The sequence below is a fragment of the Miscanthus floridulus genome, chromosome 3, assembly GCF_019320115.1.
Source record: "Miscanthus floridulus cultivar M001 chromosome 3, ASM1932011v1, whole genome shotgun sequence".
Taxonomy (NCBI): domain Eukaryota; kingdom Viridiplantae; phylum Streptophyta; class Magnoliopsida; order Poales; family Poaceae; genus Miscanthus; species Miscanthus floridulus.
In genome coordinates this window covers 20,193,458-20,213,167 of record NC_089582.1, presented here as the reverse complement: position 1 = coordinate 20,213,167, position 19,710 = coordinate 20,193,458, and positions in this window count along the sequence as shown.

Sequence of the window (19,710 nt, the reverse complement as noted above, 5' to 3'; positions counted from 1 at the left end):
TCCTGGGTGAGGTTGAGAGGGAAAGGGATCTAAAGCTAAAGGCTGAGGAGAGGTTCGCAACCCTCGAGATGAAGGCAAGCCAAGATGCCGCGATGGTCGAGTGGCTACGCAAGGAGCAGGATGGGCTATCCCAGACCATGGGAGAGGCTCTACTCGGAGCACGACATGGCTTGCGAGGAGCGCTACCAGGCCTTCTAAGAGCATGACTAGGCCTACCAAGAGTGCAACGATGCATAGTAGAGGGTCACCTCCCTCTAGGCCGAGCTCGAAAGGGAGACAACCCAAAAGATGGAGGTCGAGAGCATTTCTACTCAGGGCCAGGCGGAGCTCGCTGATGTGAAGAGAAATCTCTAGGCAGAGAGTGACAAACTTGGTATCTTGAGCGCCGCCCTCATTGTGGTCTGTGATGACCTTGAAGTGGTGTAGTCGGAGGGGACCAGCTCGCTCACGGCTCATGCCATCGAGATCAAGGTTCCAGCGCGCCAGCTTGAGAGGAACGCCCTTTGCGCAGACATCAATCGGGCCTTCGCGATTGCTCGTTCTCATTATGGGGACATCATCGACCTGCAAGCAATGAGCCTTGGCTATGTGCCTGGTTATGAAGACCATGAGCTGGAGGAGATGGAGACGGCGGTGGCTCCACTTTCGCAGGACTTGGCGGACAAAATCAAAGATATAGTACTCCCCCGGAGGGGTTAGTTATTAGGTGAATTCAGGCCATAGAGCCATTAATCTTGTAATGAACAAGTTTTTTTCGTCGTTTTGAATCGTTTGTCCTTTTCTAATGGTGAAAAAGGATTGCGATGCGAACTTGTGGTGTACAAGTTTTTATTTCAAATGTAAAGCAATTAGATGCGACCCGATCCCTTCCATCGTTGGGTCTACTTAGCTTGAGCCGGTGAAAAAACTTTGATCACGCCGAGGAGCAAAAGTGTCATAGCCGTCGGGGCGTAGGTCTTTTAGCTGTCCGCCCGGTTTTACTCATAGTTAGTTTCTACAACTTTTGCTTTTCAGGCCTTAACGTAAGGAGGGGTCAGGTGTGAAAGGCGTTTCTGAGTAAGAGTATTCCCCTATCAGCCCCCGAGTGAGGCCCGACCCCTGGCCGTTGCTGGGGTTGAGTGTCACTAAGAACCGGGGAAGCGAATCAAAACTGATAAGGAAAAGTGCTTTTTATTTTAGAAACATGATTTTACATAAGTACGCCAGTGACTTGGAAAAGGGCTAAGGGTAAAAGCGATGTAGCTGCTCAATGTTCCATGTGTTGGTGAAGATTTGGCCGTCGATGGTTTTGAGCTTGTAGGTGCCCGATCGAAGCACCTCCGCGACAACGTACGGTCCTTCCCATGGCGGCGATAGCTTGTGGCGATCCTTGTTGCTCTGAACGAGATGGAGTACCAAGTCTTCGACGTTGAAGGCCTGACCCCGCACCTGACGACTATGGTACCGGTGCAACACTTGCTGGTACTTTGCCAAGCGAAGGAGGGCTATGTTACGCGCTTCATCGAGCTGATCCATGGCATCTTCGAGGGACGCTTTGGCTCCCTACTCATTGTATGCCCTGATGCTTGGCGCCCCATACTCAAGGTCGATCGAGAGGATGGCCTCGGAGCTGTAGACCATGAATAAGGGAGTGTAGCCGATGGCCTGGCTGGGGGTTGTCCTTATGCTCTAGAGGACTACGAGGATCTCCGCGACCCATCAGCCACCGAACTTGTTCAGCCGATTGAAGATCCTAGACTTGAGGCCTTGTAGGACCATACCGTTCGCGCGCTCGACTTGCCCATTCGTACAGGGGTGCACCATGGTGGCTCAATCGATGTGTATGTGATGCCCATCGTAGAACTGGAGGAACTTCTTTCCAGGGAACTATGTGCCGTTGTCCGTGATGATGGAGTTCGGGACTCCAAAATAATGGATAATGTCAAGGAGAAATAGTACGACTTGCTCAGATTTGGTCACGGAGATTGGCCATGCCTCTATCCATTTTGTGAACTTGTCTACGGCGACAAGTAGGTGTGTGTAGCCTCTAGGCGCTTTTTTAAGAGGCCCGACCTTATCGAGCCCCCAGATCATGAATGGCATGTGATGGGGATGGTCTGGAGCACCTATGCAGGCAGGTGGGTCTACCGAGCGTAGTATTGGCACCCTTCATTGGGGCGCATAACTTGCTCAGCATCGGCTACTACGGTCGGCTAGTAGAAGCCTTGTCGGAATGCGTTCCCGACCAAGGTTCTAGGCGTGGCATGGTGCCCGCAAACCCCACCATGGATGTCATCCAGTAGCTGCTTCCCTTGTTTGATCAGGATACAGCGCTGGAGGATCCCGGTGTGGCTACGCTTATAGAGCTTTTCCTCGATGACGACAAATGACTTGGCGCGGCATGCGAGCCGCCGAGCCTCCATCTTGTCCACCGGTAACACGTCCTAGAGGAGGTAGTCACAGTAGGGCGTTCTCCAATTGGCAAGAGGATTGGGTTCCGCCGCTGGGTTGGCATCAAGCTCCATCACCGGATCTTCATGAACCTCCATAGCCTCGAGGTTGACTGGTGCCCATGGAGGGCCGACCCTCGAGCCTAGGATGGGCAGCGCGTTGCCGGCCCTAGTCCCTATGCCTAGGCTAGAGGGATTGGGAGGGGCCAATGGTCGCCCAGCCCCCGAGGCATGGGCAAAAGGGTCGGGCGAAGCTAATGGCTGTCCAACCCCTAGGTCCAAGACGGGCGGCTTGTTACTGGCCTACCCTAGTTCTTCATAGCGGGCCAAGGGCTTGTGCTGATCACTAGAAAAGACACCAGCTAGGACTGGCTCTCGGCCTGACGCCATCTTTGCTAGCCCGTCGGCTGCCTCGTTGAGCCATCGAGGGATGTGGTTGAGCTCGAGGCCTTCGAACCTGTCCTCTAGCTTGCGGATGTCCTAGCAGTACGCGGCCATCTTGGGGTTATGGCAGCTTGACTCCTTCATGACCTAGTCGATGACTAGCTAGGAGTCGCCACAGATGTCAAGTCATCGGATGCCCAATTCTATCACGATGTGTAGGCCGTTGATGAGAGCCTCGTACTCAGCCATGTTGTTTGAGGAGGGGAAGTGGAAGCGGACCATGTACCTCATGCGCACCCCAAGGGGCAAGACGAAAACTAGCCCTACACCAGCACCCTTCTTCATCAGCGAACCGTCAAAGTACATGGTCTAGTACTCTTGATCAACGACTGCTAGCAGCATTTGGGTCTTGATCCATTCCGCCATAAAGTCAGCCAATGCCTAGGACTTGCTGGCAGTCCATGAGACATACAAAATGCCTTGACCCATCAATTCGAGAGCCCACTTGGCGATTCTTTCCGTCGCATCCTAGTTCTGGATGACCTCGCCAAGAGGAAAGGACGTCACCACCGTCACTGGCTGTGACTCAAAGTAGTGGCACAATTTTTGTTTGGTGATGAGGACAGCATAGAGGAGCTTTTGGATCTGGGGGAAGAGGGTCTTGGGGCTGGACAAGACCTCACTGATGAAGTACAAGGGACATTATACTTTGAGGGCATGCCCCTCTTCCTCTCGCTCCACCACTAGTGCGGCGCTGACCACCTACGTGGTGGCCGCGATATAGAGTAGGAGTGGCTCCTCGATGGTTGGGGAAACCAGGATTGGGGCCTTCGTCAGGAGGTCCTCGAGCTTGTCAAGCGCCTCTTGGGCCTCGGGCGTCCACTCGAAGTGGTCAGCTTTCTTTAGAAGCCGATAAAGGGGGAGACCTCATTCGCCGAGGCATGAGATGAAGTGGCTGAGTGCGGCAAGGCACCCTATGATCTACTGGACCCCCTTTATGTTCTGTATCGGCCCATTCTCGTGATGGACGAGATCTTTTCTAGGTTAGCTTCTATGCCGTGCTCGGAAATGATGAACCCAAGTAGCATACCCCTCAGAACCCCAAAGATGCATTTTTCGGAATTGAGTTTGATGCCGTTCACTCGGAGCTTCACGAAGGTTAGCTCAAGGTCGGTCACAAGCTTGTTGGTGTGTTTGGATTTGACTACAATGTCGTCCACATAAGCCTCAGTGGTTTGCCCGATGAGGTCACCGAAGCATTTGAGCATGCAACGCTGATACGTAGCCCCATGTTTTTCAGACCAAACGGCATTGTGATATAGCAGTATGATCCGAAGGGGGTGATAAAAGAAGTCACAAGCTGGTCAGATTCCTTCATCGTGATCTGATGGTACCCAGAGTACACATCGAGGAAACAGAGGGTTTTGCACCCTAAGGTCGAGTCAACTACTTGATCTATGCACGACAAAGGAAACTGATCCTTTGGGCACGCTTTCTTGAGACCCGTGTAGTCAACACACATTCTCCATTTCCCACTCTTTTTTCTTACAAGAATGAGATTGTCTAACCATTCAGGATGATACACTTCCTTGATGAATCCAGCGACCAAAAGCTCTATAAAATTTCCTCGCCGATGGCCCTGCGCTTCTCCTCGTCGAAGCGGCGCAGGTGTTGCTTCACCGGCTTGGAGTCCGGCCTGATCTTCAAGGCATGCTTGGTGACTTCCCTTGAAATGGCCAGCATGTCCAAGGGTTTCCATGCAAAGATGTCTCGGTTGGCGTGGAGGAAGTCGATGAGCGTGCTTTCCTATTTGGAGGAAAGTGTGGCGCCGATGCAGAGCACCTTGCCATCGGGGCTATTGGGATCCACTGGGATCTCATTGATGCCTTTAGCAGGCTCAAAGGGCCCAGCTGACCGCTTCGAGTCTGGAGGCTCCTCGGCGGTCCTCTCCTGGATGTCCACAAGCTCGGTGGAGGCAACGATTGCAGCGACATGCTCACAGCACTACACCTCACACTCGTAGGCACCCTTGAAATAAGTGCCGATGGTGATGACCCCTCATGGGCTCGACATCTTCAGCTTTAGGTAGGTGTAGTTAGGGATGGCCATGAACTTCGCGTAGCATGGCCGTCCGAGGATGTCATGGTAAGTTCCATGGAACCCTACCACCTCAAAAGTGAGGGTCTCCGTCTTGTAGTTGGTCGGACTCCCAAAGGTGACAGGCAGATCAATTTGCCTGAGCAGCATGGCTTGCTTCCTAGGCACGATGTTGTGGAAAGGCACCCCGGTCGGTCGGATGCGCACTCGGTCGATGCCCATAGCGCCGAGCATCTCGACGTACAGGATGTTGGTCGGTGGTCGGTAGCATGGCGGGAAGGGCACATTGAGGATGCGCTAGCCAAAGGCCTGAGGCCCCGGTAGGTTGGGGTTTGGGCTTCGGTCCTCGCCACTGTCGTAGCATCCACCACGACGAGGGTGGTAGCCACGGCTGGCCCCCTCTTTCTCTCGCCGCTGAGGGCACGCCTACGGGCGTTCAGGGTGTCACGGGCATCTCGATTGTGGCCAAGGCGCTCACGCACCAGGACCGCAACCCATTGTCCGTCGTCGTACGGTGCCTGGTGGATGGAGATGTCCTTGTCGCGCTGCCCTGAGGGCGCGTGGTGGCCAATGTCGAGCTCACATCGTCGGGACAATGAGCTCTCTGCTTGCTGCACCGCGGCACGCTCGAGTAACGTGCGGATCTCTCGGTGAGCCCGATGGTCCTCGGGCATCATGGGCTCAGGGAGTCCTTGGGGCAAGGCTGCCATGACCACTATGTTCTGGCTCGCTCAGGCAAATCATAGGAGGCCCCATCATCCTCGATGATCCTCTGGTTCACCTCACGGGCCCTGGCGTGTGCGCGTCCACCATTTGCCCAGCGTGTGATATCTTGCTCGAGCTCTGCACGTTCTTGCTCGAGTTTAAGCCATGCCTCCTCGAGCTCCTGGTGTCATGCTCGTAGGTGCTCCTCCTCCATGTGTGGAGAAGCCCCTGCTCCTTCATCGTCGTCGTCGTGGTCACACGGCAGGTCAGCCCCTCCCTTGTGGACGCTCTTGACGTGCCCTTCGGGGGTCTCCGCCATGACGCATTCTCGCAAGGAGTGATGGCTTCCCCTGCTAGAATCAGAGTCAGAGAGGGACTCTGAGTCCACCACGAGGAGGTTGTGGAATGATTCCGCGACATACTATGTTGTCCCCATGAACCCGTCATTCATAGGGGATGGGCGGACGTGCTGCGCCATGAGGCGGCCAGCGGTCCATGCAGCATTGCGCAGGATGAACGGGAACACCACCGTGGCTCCTCCAGTGAGCTGCTCTGGGGCGAGCGGCTTCCCTCCGGCAAGCTGCATCATGATGTTGGCGAAGGAGAAGGCGAGGCAGCGCATGTCCTCCCAAGACGGTCGGGATCCCAGGAAGGCGGCGAGCTGGCGCTCAAGCCTCTCATAGTTGAAGTCAAGGATCTAGTCGCTCCTAGGGGCGTGAGCCTCCAGTGTGTGTAGCCGCAACTCCTCAAATGCCTCATCGATCGTGTCGAGGCCGATGGAGTGAAGAAGTTGGATGGTGGCGGGAGCCTGTGCCAGCTCTCCCTCCACCGTGATGACGAAGCGCATGTGCGCGCCCGGGACCCAGCTGATGCCGTGGTTGGTCATCCGAAGCCTGGCGATGACGTCTAGACGCGCAAAAGACCCCTACCTGGCGCGTCAACTGTCGGTGTTTCGAGTCACCAACTAGTAAATTTCTAGATTGCGCGTCTAGCTCAGATGGTGTGCTCAGAAGACACAGGGGTTTATACTGGTTAGGGCAGAATGTCCTTACGTCCAGTTCACTGTTGCTCGTGTTACCAGCACTGAAAGTTTATAGTAGGGGTTACAAACGGGCGAGAGAGGGAAATGATCCCAAGTCTCTGGTGTGCGTGTGCTGCTAAGGCATGTAGATGTGTTCTGATGTCTCAGGCGTCTAAGGCGTATCGAGCCATGTTCAGTCATATATTGCCCTACCCTTCCTGGGGCATCCTACCTCCCCTTTTATAGACAAAGAGGAAGAGCATGTTATAGAGAGAAAGAGAGAGACAAGCCGAGGAGAAGAAGGCTTCCCAAACCGCCAGGTCTTTCTTCTCCTTTATGTGGGTCCGCCGATACTATAGACGGTGACAGGGATGGCACCATGCTGGGCTCCTGTTCACCGCTGATGCCACGCCCCGGCGTCATCACCAGATCCTGGCGTCCCATCCCGTCCCAGCGGACGACGCGGCGAACCAACGTGCTGGTCAGTGGCCGTACGGGGAGTAGGCAGCATAGTGACCACGCGTCCGTCACTGTTGGTGATGTGAATTCCCTAGAGAGACATGTCGTGGCCACGGGTCACATCAAGACGTGCCCGCTCCCTGCACGTTGCCAGAAGTTTGACCTTGGGTTGTACCTTCTGGCCCGTAGTGGTTGGTGGCGGTACGGGCATCCGTCGGGAGTCGCACCTAAGGGGTCGGGCGAGGCAGAGCCCGTGCCCAGTGGTCGGGCGAGGCGAAGCCTGCCCGGGTGAGGCGGAGCCCCTGACCCAGAGGTTGGGCGAGGTGGAGCCTGTCCCCCAGTGGTCGGGCGAGGCGGAGCCCCTGACCCAGAGGTCGGGCGAGGTGGAGCCTGTCCCCCAGTGGTCGGGCGAGGCGGAGCCCCTGACCTAGAGGCCAGGCGAGGTGGAGCCCGGCCCCTAGTGGTCGGGTGAGGCGGAGCTTGTGCACTTGGGGGTCAGTTGTAGCCGTAGTCGCGCACTTGACTGCTTGAGTGAATCAATATTGATGACCATTAGCTCCTCCTCTTCAGGTACCTTAGTATTGGTCTCCGGCACTAAGTTTATTTTTAGCTAAATGTCTTGATGATACAATACACATAGGTGTCGCGTTAATGAAAAAAAACTATGGATATAAATGAAAGAACATATAGATTAGTAATTGATTAGTTTCTCGTAACTGTATATATTAGGCCTATTGTGTTAGAAAATTAACAAAGAGAAAATATATCATTTATTATAAGTGATTTTTATTAGTCAAGAATATTAGAAAATTAATAAAGAGAAAATTGTGTAGCTCGTGGGAGAGCACAGGTTAGATGGACTAGTGAACTTGGGCACTTAAGGAGAGTAGGAATATCAGCATGAATGACTGAATCTACTACAAGTGACCAAAATGCAATCATGCAGGTTATGGATTGGTTCCATACGTGAGCCAAGATAGGACATTGGTCCACAAGGGTTAAGTGTCCTAATGGACCATTAGTGTAGAAACCTGTTAGAGAGTCTAGACATATGAGGAGGTGGGTCTAGTGGTGAGATAAGGTTTGTCTATCTAAAACCCTAGCCGCCACCTCCTCTCGCCCTCTCATGAAACTCTAGACGGTAGCCGCGTGTGCGGTGGTAGCACATCCGTGCATGCCGTTCTATCTCTAGAGATGTGGATGTGGAGACCTTGTTGTTATTGCCGCTACCAGTGCTGCTACATACATCATCAGCGGACATGAGGCTATTGCTAGGACATGAGGACAAATCACCTACTTTCTCTATATCGATGCGTACAATATTAGACTATTTTGATCTGATGAGATTACCACTTACCGGAAGGCTTCATCCATCATCATCTTGTTGTTCTATGACTGGAGAAGAGACGTCATCATCGGTACCGCCAGACCGCAAATGGAAATTTGGTTAGAAAAATGGGCGCATCTATTCACGATGAATGGAAGAATTAACCTCGAATCCATGTAGCGGGTAGGTGTTCGTACCACTTTGTTTTGTTCACTTCCGCCGCAAAATTTCTGATAAGATAAATGTTTGTTAATAAAATTTTCTCCAAATATATCAATGTGAGATCTTGTTTTAAAGAATTTATCGTGAGAAACATGATTATATATAATCGGAATTTAGTTTGGATGTTTGGTTTAGCAGTTATAACTTTATTTAGTTTATAGAAACTTACATGCAGGTGGGGCCATGCGCGAGTGGACGGGAGCACGCAGCGCAAATAACAGCGGCAGCGTTGCGTTCCTTCTGCCCTCGCGAGTACCGTGAGTGGCGCGAAATAATTTCCCGCGCGCGTTTCGGGTCGGTGCGTGTATAGGGTCCGGACAGCCCGGTACTAGCAGCCCCACCTATCAGACTAGTCTTTTATGTTGAGCATGGTCCAAAGTCCTTATATGTTATCAGCCCCGGTGAATCTAGAACCTGTGGGAGCGCAGGCTCGTGATAACGAGCCGGGCCGGCTGCAGACCAGCTCCAAGACCGAGAATTCGGTGGTCACCACCGGTTCTAATAATTGGTATCGTGAGTCCATAGTAAAAAAAAAAGCTAAACCTGATAAAAAAATCTCGAGCGTCACATATGGCGGAAGCACCCCGATGTGTGACTATGGGGAAGAACCCGATAAGAAATCTCAAGCGTCACATATGGCTGAGGCACCCCAATGTGTGACTAAGGGGGGATTGTTGGGGTTTAGTCCCACATCGTGTAGCGATGGCGGGGGGGGCACAACATATAAGGCGGGAGAACCCCGGGTTGAAGGCCTTATATGTTGTCAGCTCCGATAGACCTGAAACCTGTGGAGCGTATGCTCGTGCAGGGACGAAGCTAGCGGTGGGGCTAGGGGGGCTTCAACCCCCCTACCCATCCTGAGCACGTGGAGTTCTCCTAAATCCTCCCTTAAAATTTTATGCATACATGTATTAGGTAGATGGGGCTAAGGTTAAGAGAAGATAAAAAAACCTCTATTCTTTTGTTCAGTCCCTCTTAAATTTTTTTCTGGCTTCGTCACTGGGCTCATGGTAACCTTTTCGACCGCAGGCGCGTGGCGAGAGGCCTCAGGTATCCCCACGAGGAGTGCCAGAAGAAGATCATCCACTACGACGTCTAAGGCCAGCAATGTCCTCCTGGACGACTCCCTGACCCCGAAGCTCACCGACTTCGGGCTGGCACAGCTGCTCAGCAGGCGCGCGAGGTGATCGACATCGATGTGCGGCGATCACCGCGACGTGTACAGCTTCGGCATGCTCCTGTTTGACGTCATTAGCCGGAGGAAGATCATAGACAACAGCTTGCCGGAGACTGAAAAGTGTCTCTGCCGTTGCTGGCGTGGACCATGTACGAACAGGGAAAGCTGTTGGATCTCATGAAGAAATATCATAGTCCTAAGGCTGCGGAGGATGAGGAACAGTGGAAGGACACGGCAGAGATGATGTGCAAGGTGGCGTTCTTGTGCGTGCAGGAGCAGCCGAAGGCGAGGCCGACGAATGAGCATGGTGGTGAATATGGTGGAAGGGCATTTGGAAATTCCTCCTCCGGTGTTATCCCTTGGGTTGAATGTACGCTCAACCTCAATAAGCGTCACAATCAGCTTCTGGTTCTACAAAGGGAGGTGTGATCATCAGGATAGATGACACATGATCGATCAGCAGTGATTATGTCTCTGATTTATTCTTTAATTATATTTATGGCCCCGTTCGCTGGTCTGAAACTTGGCTGAAACTGGCTGAAAAACATTATTCCGGCTGAATTATTGTGAGAGAAAAACACTGTTCCGGCTGAAAAAAGAAGCCGAACAAGCCATTTTTAAGACAAGCAAACGGGGCCTATATTTCATGGCTTGTTTGTGACTGCTCCACTTCAAATTAAACTCCATCATAGAGCAGGAAAAACGAGGTAAGCCTTTTGTGTGAACAGACTAGTTCACCATCGAGATAACAGTCCCGTTTGGTTTGGTTTAAGATTATAGAAACCAGTATCTCTCTTTTTTTATGCTTTTGGATGCTAGATTCTCTATCATTGTCTCTTCGGATTTTCAGAATTCCTCCTAGGACTAGGATTAGGATCTCACCTGTATGGTGGATGAGATAACATTTTTTTATTACGTAGATACTTATAATATGTAGCCATCCAAATGGAGCCGTACGATTGAGCACAATAGCACCGACGTGCTTTGGTGGACTCAGCAGACCAACACGAATCCTGGGAGCGCTTGCATTGCATGCGAACGGTCTCAGATAAGGTGTGGTGGTCCACACGGATTATTGAATTTTCCGCATCGACTACCGTCCACGAATGGTTCCTATTATTTCCTAACGCGGTGATGAGAGGGAAATGGTTACACGTCTCCGCTAATTGATCCAAGCAGGACACCTAGCCGTGTTTGTGTGCGTCACTAAAAGAGAAACACGTTCCTTTCCTGTGATGGAAACAGGCTCGAACGCTCGTTGCTGTTTCGCACTGTAACACGTCTCTGCAATGCCCTGTATAACGGCGAAAAGTATAAGTGGTGGAATTGTGGAAGACAGTTTGTCTCTGATTTCGCCATAACAGGTCACTGCATGCACAGTAAATATCGCGTTTTTTGCAATTTGGTCTTTTTCTTAAAAGAATTTTATATTTAGATCCATGGGCAAACTAATAATTCTAAAAATAGACTCCTAGGATGGACATCGTGACCTTTGGTGCCTCGATCATACAAAGAGGTATCCACACACAAAGGATATTTAGATCCATGGGCAAACTAATAATTCTAAAAATATTGCGACCGGAGCAATCAAAAGAAGCCTCACTTAGTCCACCAATAGGTATCCACACACAAAGAGTTAGCTCTAGCATTCACTGTCTACATGTAACATGGGGAATAAAACTCAGAGCTAACCTTATTACCTGACTAGGTGGGAGTAGTCTCCTGACTCTCAAAGATATTTTTTGCATATATTTTGATAAGTAGATTTTATAGGCTTAGTTTAGTTTTATGTCGCCTAATTTACCACCCTCTTAGACGTCATGGTCCATTCAACGACTAACAATAATATTTTAGCCCGGATCACACATAAAAATGTGTGAATGGACTTATAAACAAAAGAAAGAGCATAAGAGCAACTTTAGCCCTCATAGCTAAATATGGATGCACATGTAAAAACACAGCTGCAGCAGGGCCCCTACTAGAACACCTAAATTTGGGTGGGCACCTAGGTCCTCGCTCCGATTCTATTCCTGGGGCTCAGCTTGAGACCCCCATACTATTGTTGCATCCATTTCTCCCCCGTGCTCGTACGGAACCGCGTGGTGCCCGCTAATCCTCGCTGCATCCTCCACCCCTGGCGGCTGTGGCAGAACCGCCCGAAATAGCGTACTTACGGAGGCGCTCGTCTTCCACCAGACACTAAGCACCCCGAAAGCAACTACAACGAGCGGTGTCCGTCGGGCACACCCCGAGGGAGAACCCGAAAGATCCACATTTTTCCCAAGGATCCAATAATGAAAACGAGTTACAACACAAGTCCATCTCATACATTAGAGTTTCTTGAAAAGTACATTATTACAATACCAAATACAGAGTGCGGAATGATAAACAGCGGAATATTAAAAGATAACATCTAGCGATAAGATAACGAGGATTCCGTCTGAGCCCACCAGATGGATCCTCCACACAAGAGACTCCTCAAGCGTCACCTGCAACAGGGGTAAATAAACCCTGAGTACACAATGTACTCGCAAGACTTATCCGAAAGTGGGAATACTTTCCCGACTCCAAGGAATATGCTAGGCTTTATGGTTGCTGGTTCTCTTTTATCCAAAAGAAGTACTAATAGTGGGTCCTTATTTATACATTATTATCATCAGCCGTATTAAGTTTTTATCTAGTCAATCTATATAAGCTCCTATTCTACTTTCAAGCAAGAGTTGAGCAATCGATATTGTTCCTTCTCCTTCTTCCACTTACGGTTCTTACTATAGTGCTAAACCGCAGACAAGCCGTACCGGATAACCCGGCGATTCGCGAATCAATGTACCCAGCTGGGTGCCCCGAAGACACACGCCCTGCTTGTACCCCAGGCACAAGCAGGACTAACCCACCACTCTCCTGTCCCGGGTGTCCAGGTCCCCGTCCAAACTTGGACTCCAAGCCCCCGCCTCTGAATCCCGGACTCAGTGCGGTGCAAGGACCTCCACCACCTCCTCTTCCCATCAGTCGGTCCGGAAAGAGCCGGATCCGCGACAAGAGAGCAGCAAGTCTTCCCTGCGCCCATACCCAAGTATCTAGCTAGCCCAAGGAACTGACGGATCTGGTGTACAGACCTAGGAGACTTCCAATCTAATACATCTTGCACCTTGCTGGGATCCACAGAAACGCCCTCGGGTGTCAACACATGTCCCAAAAACTGCACTCGATCTAACCAAAACTCGCACTTGCTGAATTTAGCATACAGCTGGTGCTCCCTTAGCCGAGTCAGTATTATCCAGAGGTGACGGGCATGCTCTTCATCATTCTTGGAATAGATTAAGATGTCATCAATGAAAACTACCACAAACTTATCCAACTCTGGCATGAAGACTGAGTTCATCAGGTACATGAAGAAAGCCGGGGCATTGGTGAGACCGAAAGACATCACTAGGTACTCATACAACCCATACCTAGTAGAGAAGGCTGTCCTTGGTATATCTTGTGGCCTGATCTTGATCTGATGGTAGCCCGATCGGAGATCTATCTTCGAGAACACCATGGCACCAGCTAACTGATCAAACAAAGTATCTATGCGGGGCAAGGGATACTTGTTCTTAACTGTTACCGCATTGAGAGGCCAGTAATCCACACACATCCGCAGAGTACCATCCTTCTTCTTCACGAAAATCGCTGGGCAACCCCATGGTGAAGAACTTGGGCGGATGAAACCCTTGTCCATCAACTCCTCCAGTTGTTTCTTCATTTCTGCCAGTTCTCTCGGAGCCATGCGGTACGGACGCCTGGAGATAGGAGCAGTACCAGGCTCAAGCTCAATGGAGAATTCTACCTCATGGTCTGGTGGCAATCTAGGAAGATCTTCAGGGAAAATATCTGGGAACTCACATACTACTGGAATGGAGGTAAGATCAGGAACGGCTTCAGCATGGGCAGCAACAGGTAAGATCGGTTCTGAGGGTATGATGAGAGACATCCTATCCTTAGATGACAGAAGCCGTAACTCTACACTTCTTCTCTTCATATCCAATACTACCTCATACACCCGCAACCAGTTCATTCCAAGAATAACATCAATGCCTTGCCTAGGCATTATCATGAACTGTAGACAGTAAGTGTGGGTGGCTAATACCAAACTTACTGTATCCGTGCGGGTATTGATGAACATCTGAGAACCCGCAGTACGGATCTTATAGGCATACAGTATAGCCAATAGTGATAAGTTGTGCCGCTCTACAAACCCCATGCTCATAAAGGAATGCGATGCACCAGAATCAAACAACACCAAAGCTGGATGGGATTCGATGGTAAACACACCAGCCATAACTGTCTCCTGCTGCACAATCTGCTGAGCATCCGTGAAGTGCACCTAACCAGATCTGCTGGGCACCTTCCTCTTGATGAAAGTCCTCTTAATAAGCCTGGAATTTGCAGACGGCTGAGATGGCTGAGCTGTCTGCTGCTAAGGACACTCCCTGGCATAGTGGCCATCCTTGCCACACTTGAAACAAGCACCAGGCTTGTTCCTGAATCCCTGACGAGGTGGGACCTGCTGTCCCTGAGTCTGCTGGGGCTGCACCTGCTGCTGAGGTGCCTTGTACTGAGTAGTGAAAGTCTGTGACGTCTGCTGGGGTGACCGGAACGGAGGCCCACCGGATGGCTGATAGGGCCCCCGCCTAACAATTTGCACCTTCTGAGTATGAGGGTGGCTGGAGGATCCAGCTGCCACCCGCTTCCGCTTCCAATCCGCCTGAGATGCCCGCTGAAAACCCTCAAGAGCAATGGCGGCGTTCATCAGTGCCCCAAAGGTCTGATAGTTCCCCAGGTACAGTTTCTCCTGAAGAGCAGGAGTGAGACCGCGAAAGAAGCGATCCTTCTTCTTGTCATCCGTGTCCACCTGACTACCAGCATACTGAGCCAAGTGGTTAAACTGGGTCACATACTCCATTACCGTCCTGCTCCCCTGACGCAGCTCCATGAACTCAGTCACCTTCTGGTGGATAACACCAGCAGGTATGAAGAACTCGCGGAAGGCGGTGGAGAACTCCTGCCACGTTCTCGGGTGATCCGGCAGCTCCACGGCCTGGAAAGTCTCCCACCAGGCACCTGCGGACCCCAAAAGTTGCTGGGACGCAAAGTGCACCTTCTGCTCGTTGGCCACTCCGAGCAGCCGAAACTTCTGCTCCAGCGTGCGAAGCCAATGCTCCACCTCCAACGGATCATCCGACGGCGTGAACGTGGGCGGGTGGGTCTTGAGGAAGTCCTGGTACGAGGACTGTCCCTCAGGACGGCGAGCACCATCCCCATTCCCACCGTTGCCTCCGGGGCCTCCACAGGCGAGACCCGCGATGGCCTATGCCATAATCTCCATGGCATGAGCTGTCTCCTGACGAGCAGCGGCTGACTCCTGACGAGCAGCCAACAACTCCACCATGACCTCCACGGCGGACAACGGCGGAGGTGGTGGCGGCGGCGGGAAAGGATGAGGAACCAAAGGTGGAACCTCCCGAGCTCCCTCATTGTCACGCTCAAAGGCCCGAGCACTGTCGCCATGGCCCTCGTTGGCCGCTCCCGAACTGGTGCTCCCACGTCTGGACCTCAGATTCATCTGTAAGAGCGACAAACCATCCATTAGGACACCTTCCCGATTAGGATCCAGGGTTTAAAGAAATGGCAGCACATTTATTAAAGCATTCATTTAGTTAGTCCTACCAATTTACTACTTTCATTATACGTGAAGGGGGATTCCTAGTTCAAGTAAGATGCTATTATATGATGCATGCTTCGACCTATACGTTCACTCAAGCCGGAATATAGCGGCGTTCGTAACATTTTCAGCACATCGCACACTCACTTTCCGTAAACTAAGCGATTTCTTACGTCACGTAAGTTAGTGTACATGCAGAAAGCTGATTAGATAAAACCAGTGCCGCTATCCTAGATACACCATATAGTTAGGGCATTATACTTATATAACTCACTTAATCGCATCCTATTTTTCTCAACCTTTTAGTTTTGTAAAAGAGTGAGGAAACTCGTGACCATTATTGGCTCTGGTACCAACTGTGGCAGAACCGCCCGAAATAGCGTACTTATGGAGGCGCTCGTCTTCCACCATACACTAAGCACCCCGAAAGCAACTACAACGAGCGGTGTCCGTCGGGCACACCCCGAGGGAGAACCCGAAAGATCCACATTTTTCCCAAGGATCCAATAATGAAAATGAGTTACAACACAAGTCCATCTCATACATTAGAGTTTCTTGAAAAGTACATTATTACAATACCAAATACAGAGTGCGGAATGATAAACAGCGGAATATTAAAAGATAACATCTAGCGATAAGATAACGAGGATTCCGTCTGAGCCCACCAGATGGATCCTCCACACAAGAGACTCCTCAAGCGTCACCTGCAACAGGGGTAAATAAACCCTGAGTACACAATGTACTCACAAGACTTATCCGAAAGTGGGAATACTTTCCCGACTCCAAGGAATATGCTAGGCTTTATGGTTGCTGGTTCTCTTTTAGCCAAAAGCAGTACTAATAGTGGGTCCTTATTTATACATTATTATCATCAGCCGTATTAAGTTTTTATCTAGTCAATCTATATAAGCTCCTGTTCTACTTTCAAGCAAGAGTTGAGCAATCGATATTGTTCCTTCTCCTTCTTCCACTTACGGTTCTTACTATAGTGCTAAACCGCAGACAAGCCGTACCAGATAACCTGGCGATTCACGAATCAATGTACCCAACCGGGTGCCCCAAAGACACACGCCCCGCTTGTACCCCAGGCACAAGCAGGACTAACCCACCACTCTCCTGTCCCGGGTGTCCAGGTCCCCGTCCAAACTTGGACTCCAAGCCCCCGCCTCTGAATCCCGGACTCAGTGCGGTGCAAGGACCTCCACCACCTCCTCTTCCCATCAGTCGGTCCGGAAAGAGCCGGATCCGCGACAAGAGAGCAGCAAGTCTTCCCTGCGCCCATACCCAAGTATGTGCTCGGGACAATAGTCTATGACTTGCCTAGAGTCATAGGCAACGACCGGTTCTTAATCGACACAGACAGGGAAAAAATGTAACCGGGCTATGCCTTGTTGGCCGCAGGACACAACCCCTCACACCCACCAGTACCAAACCCACATCCCTGTCCGGTCACCATTTTCCTTTCCATTATTTCATCATGATATCATAGTTTAATCACCTATTTGCGAGTAACGGCAGGTTACTCACGCTACCGATATCCTGAGCATAGCAACTACTCGATCTGTACTAGTAGGACTCATGGTAGATATATTTATGCATATAGTTTCCATAAAATGCTTGTAACGTAAATGCAGATCATATAATATATTCAGTGACCATTTTAAAAATAGGGGTTATGCACCGGGGCTTGCCTTGGACAGGTGCCGGGTCAGCAAAGTCAGCACCAACAGGCTCCTGGGCTTCCTCCTGTGAGAAGAGCTCCTCCTCGTACTCCTCGATCACCTCGTCGTACTCCGGCTCACCGACAGGCACGAAGTCTACCAGCTCGTGATCTACATGCATGAAATGACGATGCAATGCTTAGGAATATAACAACAGCAGCTCTCAAAATAAAAGTACATCAATTAACTACTAAGCTAGTGCTACCGACCACGGTGCTAAGTTATCTACTGCTAACGTCCACAAGTATGAAGTAGGGCATTCATCATTATCATAGCGACTACAGGTATTCTTACCCCAATTGCCGATTTACGCTATATATGATAAAGCAAGGATAATAGCTACTCTATTTAACAACTCGTTCTAAGGCTACAAAATTTACAGCAAGTACATAATATCCTAGTGAACCTACTGTGAAATTTTCAAAACTAAAACTATTACAGATTTGCCACAATAATTCCTACACTATATTAATCTACATAATACTAAGATTTATAATTAAAATTTATGAGCCTATCATCATAACAGCTAACTGCAATCTAACTGTACTAATAGGTAGATGGTATTTTTGTGAACCTAACAAACTTGGTTTCACTATTTTAGGACGTCTACACAATTTACTATCATTTATCAAAGTTCAGCGCATAACTAAATTAAATAAGCCTGTTTACTTTACTGGAAATTGAAGAAAACGAAAGCATAGCGCGGCCCAACCGGTTCGGCTCGGCCCAGCGCGGCAGCAGCCCAGCGGCGGCAGGCGCGGCCCAGCACGCGGGACACGGCCCAGCAGTGAGGGCAGCGCGCGGGCGCAGCAGCGGGCAGCGCGCGGGCGCAGCAGCGGCCAGCGCGGCCCAGCTCGGGCAGTGCGCGCGTGCGGCAGCGGGCTAGCAGCGGCAGCGGGCCAGCATCGGCCAGCGCGGTGGGGCGCAGCCCAGCAGGTGGGCGCGGCCCAGCAGCGCGCAGCAGCGGGCGCGGCCCAGCAGGCCGGACGCAGGCAGGCCGCGGGCGCGAGCAGGCCCAGCGGCTGCGGAAGCAGGCCAGCGGCGGCAGCGCAGCAGTGGGCCGAGCGAGGCAGCAAACAGGCCGGACCAAGATGTATTTCAATGTATTTCGGGCTTTATTTTCCTACATGAAAGCGGCCACAAAACATGTGTGACGTAGGGGTGACGTCATGGTGACGTCAACAAGCTAACAACAACAGTACGCACCTCTAACTGCTCTGCTTTCTTGCTCGGATGCTCGAGCGCGATGCGGTGATGGTCGCCGGCGAACAGAGCACACCGACTTCCAAAAGAAAGCTAACTATCCGAGCTCGCAGTGCGTGTGGCTAATTGGAAAACGGTGGAGTGATGCTTGGCAAAAATATGTAGAGGCTGTTCGGAATTTAAAGTGGCCGTGGTGACGAGGACTTGCATGGAAGCCCCAACATCGTACTGCAGCATAGTGACAAGTTAGGCACCATCATGTACTGCACTCGTCCTTCACACGTGCATGATAACAAAGGGTGGGTCATCTCAGTGGTTTGGCCGGCCACCGTCCAAGATGACATGACAACAACCTGTGTGGCTTTGTGTGCAACATGAAAAGGAGAGCCAATTGCATGCATGCGTTCATTAACCTTTTTGTTTAATAAAAATTCGTTTAGGACACCAATAATATAACGTGACATAAAACTTAACATTTATTTCTTGTTTCGGATAAATGTTTCAATGCCGTATATTGATTTATACTTCCAATTACACACATGTACAAACAAGTATGATGCTAATGCAGTGTTTTAGCAAAAACATTACAATATAACACCGAGGGTGTTACAGCGGCCTCCCTCCACTCACTACTGGAGACACGTGAGATGTCTAGGTTTCTAACCATCCTACGTGACAGCGTGCGCGAAATGTTCTCAAATTTTTACCATAGCCTCCACATGTGATGTAAAGACGCGTCACCAAGTTTCATGATTTTCGAATTTCGTTTGCATTTTATATAATTAAAAAACACTTCACCCGCAATTTTGTCGCTATGTTTCGTGCGTGAGATGTTTGAAACTTCGGGCGTGCTCCTGGAAATGGCCTCAAAATACAATAAGTAACGCAAATATCATTTTTCCATCCATCGAATTACATGATTCGATGCACCTGCAGTTCAAACTTACATTTACCGAAAAAATGCAATTAAATGAAATAAATTAAGGATATATAGCAAAAAGATCGAGAAATGTGCCAAATTTGAGGATGCACTTCAACTTAATGTGTAAGGGCTGAAGAAAAAGTTTGGAGGCAAAAAACAAAAAAAAAACTTTGCCGAGTGCCCAACTCTAGCACTCGGCAAAGACTCTTTGCCGAGTGCCTAACGGGGGTACTCGGCGAAAGCTGACGGCAAGTACCCCCGTCAGCTCTTTGCCGAGGGCCGTCCTTTGTCGAGTGCTCGGCACTCGGCAAAGAGGCTCTTCGTCGAGTGCCGGGCACT